Here is a 4,301-nt window from a genome sequence, read left to right as displayed (position 1 = left end):
GAATCTTGAAGAAATCAAGCAAGCGTGAAACAAAGTCATCACTTGGGCATGCTCGATAGCCAACCACATGACCTTAACCTAAGAGAGCATGCAAACCACATGATACCTATAAACGATTAACCCGCCCTAGTTCAATCGTTCACCAAGTGATGACTTCAGTATGGCTAAGAGAAAAACTTTTAAATGGGAAAAACTCTAAGTCCGAACCTCCGGGTTGAGACTTCCGCGTCGGAGGTGGGCGCACCTCCTATCCGAAAGATGATGAATCAGGGGTGTTCGGTCAGCAATGGTCGGATGCCCCGTCGTAGTCCAACTATGACAATCAAAGTCAAGACCTCCGGGTTGAGACTTTCCGCGAGTACAAGCATAAAGGAACACGGACCAAGCCGTACCGAGAGAATCGGTACTAGAGCCCTCGTGGTTCTACATTGAGAGAGCCCTCGTGGTTCTCATTAGGGGCTTTATGCAAGTCGTACTCAATACTGTGGTGTGAAGTATAAAGTATAGTCTTCGCCTGGTCCACGCTGCTTCGGCGGTCCTGGGTAAGATAGTTAATTCTAGCTTGCCCTATAGTGGAATGAGGACACTTAATGCTTCGTCTTTTAGCGGCGGCTAGACTCCTCCTCACGGGGAACGAGTTGACGCGCACAGCGGCGGCTTACGCACTATGGCAATCATGGATGCCTGAAGATTCCGTGAAGTTCTCCCCTGGTCCACGCTGCCTCGGCAGTCCTGGGTAAAATGGAATATTTCCAGCTTGCCCTATAGTGGAAGAGGACTATCCAACAATACAAAGTCAAGACCTCCGGGTTGAGACTTTCCGCGTCGGTGGTGTCGCGCACCGCCTATCCGAAAGATGGTGTAACAGGGGTGTTCGATCAGCAATGGTCGGATGCCCCGTCATAGTCCAACTATGACAACCAAAGTCAAGACCTCCGGGTTGAGACTTTCCGCGTCCGGAGGTACGCGTACCGCCTACCCGAAAGATGGTGTGCTTCTGGGGTATTCGATGAGTCGGATACCCCGTCGTAGTCCAACTATGACAATCAAAGTCAAGACCTCCGGGTTGAGACTTCCGCGTCCGGAGGTACGCGTACCGCCTACCCGAAAGATGGTGTGCTTCTGGGGTATTCGATGAGTCGGATACCCCGTCGTAGTCCAACTATGACAATCAAAGTCAAGACCTCCGGGTTGAGACTTCCGCGTCCGGAGGTACGCGTACCGCCTACCCGAAAGATGGTGAATCAGGGGTGTTCGATCAGCAATGGTCGGATGCCCCGTCGTAGTCCAACTATGACAATCAAAGTCAAGACCTCCGGGTTGAGACTTTCTGCGAGTACAAGCATAAAGGAACACGGACCAAGCCGTACCGAGAGAATCGGTACTAGAGCCCTCGTGGTTCTACATTGAGAGAGCCCTCGTGGTTCTCATTAGGGGCTTTATGCAAGTCGTACTCAATACTGTGGTGTGAAGTATAAAGTATAGAGTCCTCCACTGGTCCACGCTGCTCCGGCGGTCCTGGGTAAGATAGTTCATTCTAGCTTGCCCTATGTGGAAGAGGACTCAATACCCTACCTGTTGAGCTTGAAACAAAGTCATCACTTGGGCATGCTCATATTGCCATACAATATTCCATTATCTACTAATGAGCATGCAGCTATATGATTATAACCTGTAAACGATTACCCCGCCGTAGTTCAGCGCTTCAACCAAGTGATGACTTCAGTATGGCTAGTGTGTGAAGTATAAAGTATAGTCCTCCCCTGGTCCACACTGCTTCGGCGGTCCTGGGTAAGATAGTTAGTTCTAGCTTGCCCTATGTGGAAGAGGACACCATACTTAATACTGTGGTGTAATGAACAAAGTATAGTCCTCCACTGGTCCACGCTGCTTTGCAGTCCTGGGTAAGATAGTTAATTCTAGCTTGCCCTATGTGGAAGAGGGCATACAAGACAAAGTATAGTTCTCCCCTGGTCCACGCTGCTCCGGCGGTCCTGGGTAAGATAGTTAATTCTAGCTTGCCCTATGTGGAAGAGGACATAATACTCTACCTGTTGAGCTTTAAACAAAGTCATCACTTGGGCATGCTCTATAGCCAACCACATGACATTAACCTAAGAGAGCATGCAGCGTATTATCCCAATGCAAAGTAAACGATAGACTCGCCCTAGTTCAGTGCTTCAACCAAGTGATGACTTCAATATGGCTAGTGTGTGAAGTATAAAGTATAGTCCTCCCCTGGTCCACACTGCTTCGGCGGTCCTGGGTAAGATAGTTAATTCTAGCTTGCCCTATGTGGAAGAGGACACCATACTTAATACTGTGGTGTTATGAACAAAGTATAGTCCTCCACTGGTCCACGCTGCTTCGGCGGTCCTGGGTAAGATAGTTAGTTCTAGCTTGCCCTATGTGGAAGAGGGCATACAAGACAAAGTATAGTTCTCCCCTGGTCCACGCTGCTTCGGCGGTCCTGGGTAAGATAGTTAATTCTAGCTTGCCCTATGTGGAAGAGAGCATACATGAACCAAGAACGAAGGTTATGATCGAGGAATGATTCGACAACTAACCGATGGTATGAAATGTGAAGAATTCAAGCAAGCACACAATCAAGTCATCACTTGGGCATGCTCGATAGCCAACCTCATGACATTAACCTAGTAGAGCATGCGAAAACCAATATATATGTAAACGATGCCTCCCTAGTTCAGCGCTTCAACCAAGTGATGACTTCAGAATGGCTAAATCAAATCGGTTCAAACCATACCATCGGTATCCTATTGAAACACACAAGTCGATATCAAACCTCATGATTGTGTAGTCCTCCACTGGTCCACGCCGCTTCGGCCGTCCTGGGTAAAATGGAACATTCCAGCTTGCCCTATGTGGAAGAGGGCACATTACTCAATACTGTGGTGTGAAGTATAAAGTTCAGTTCTCCCCTGGTCCACGCTGCTTCGGCGGTCCTGGGTAAGATAGTTCATTCTAGCTTGCCCTATGTGGAAGAGGACACTTCATACTTCGTCTCTAAGCGGCGGCTTGACTCCTCCCTACGGGGAACGGGTTTACGCGCACAGCGGCGGCTTACGCACTATGGCAGTCATGGATGCCTTACGTTTCTATGAAAAGTGTGTTCCTCCCCTGGTCCACGCTGCTTCGGCAGTCCTGGGTAAGATAGTTAGTTCTAGCTTGCCCTATGTGGAAGAGGACACGTAGACTTACTGTGGTGTGAAGTATAAAGTTCAGTTCTCCCCTGGTCCACGCCGCTTCGGCCGTCCTGGGTAAAATGGATTCATCCAGCTTGCCCTATGTGGAATGAGGACACTTTATGCTTCGTCTCTAAGCGGCGGCTTGCTCCTCCCTACGGGGAACGGGTATACGCGCACAGCGGCGGCTTACGTTATGGCAGTCATGGATGCCTTACGTTTCCATGAAAAGTGTGTTCCTCCCCTGGTCCACGCTGCTTCGGCAGTCCTGGGTAAGATAGTTAGTTCTAGCTTGCCCTATGTGGAAGAGGACACGTAGACTTACTGTGGTGTGAAGTATAAGGTTCAGTTCTCCCCTGGTCCACGCCGCTTCGGCCGTCCTGGGTAAAATGGATTCATCCAGCTTGCCCTATGTGGAATGAGGACACTTTATGCTTCGTCTCTAAGCGGCGGCTTGCTCCTCCCTACGGGGAACGGGTATACGCGCACAGCGGCGGCTTACGCAAGTTAGTCACCCTCGGCAGTGGATCACTCGGCTCATGGATCGATGAAGACCGCAGCTAACTGCGCGTCATAATGTGAACTGCAGGACACATGAACATTGATAAGTTGAACGCATATTGCACGTCGTGGGAACCTACCATGATGTACAGATGACTGAGCGCTTATATTTGAGAAATGTATCGCATACATTTAACTACGCCGTGACACCCGTCACGAGACGTGCACCATGATGTTAACTAGGGTCGCGACGACCCGCTAGCATTAAAGAACCCGTGGTTTACAATATACTGGCATTGGAATTCGAAGTATTTAGAGCGTCCGTGTTCCCGCGTGAGGCGGAAGTACGAGGAGAAGGCGTGCTTGTGGTGTCTGTGGTGGTGTTTACTGATGTCTAGCTTCAGCTTATTTATTTATTTAAATAGAAGCGAAGATGTCAAAGTAGCGTCGAAGCAGCAGCGGTAGCACAAATGATTCAAGTATGGAAGTTGACCAAAGGAACACAAACAAACTAGCGTATGGGCAATGGAAGGTATCAGTGAGTTAAACCACACGCGGGCTAACAGCCCGTTAACCGAGTCCAACGGTACATATTGG

At 49.3% G+C, this 4,301-nt stretch overlaps 1 non-coding gene across 1 annotated transcript; it reads left to right on the top strand.

Moving 5' to 3' along the window:
- Positions 1-3,715: 3,715 nt before the first annotated feature.
- On the top strand, positions 3,716-3,870 carry LOC131291529 (5.8S ribosomal RNA). Its single transcript, XR_009189325.1, has one exon. It is a non-coding gene; the product is annotated as a 5.8S ribosomal RNA (ribosomal RNA).
- Positions 3,871-4,301: the final 431 nt, after the last annotated feature.

Source organism: Anopheles ziemanni (genome assembly GCF_943734765.1).
Source record: "Anopheles ziemanni chromosome X unlocalized genomic scaffold, idAnoZiCoDA_A2_x.2 X_unloc_10, whole genome shotgun sequence".
In the NCBI taxonomy this organism is placed as follows: Eukaryota; Metazoa; Arthropoda; class Insecta; order Diptera; family Culicidae; genus Anopheles; species Anopheles ziemanni.
The sequence above is the reverse complement of the archived record's forward strand: the minus strand, read 5'-3'. Positions and strand labels throughout refer to the sequence as shown.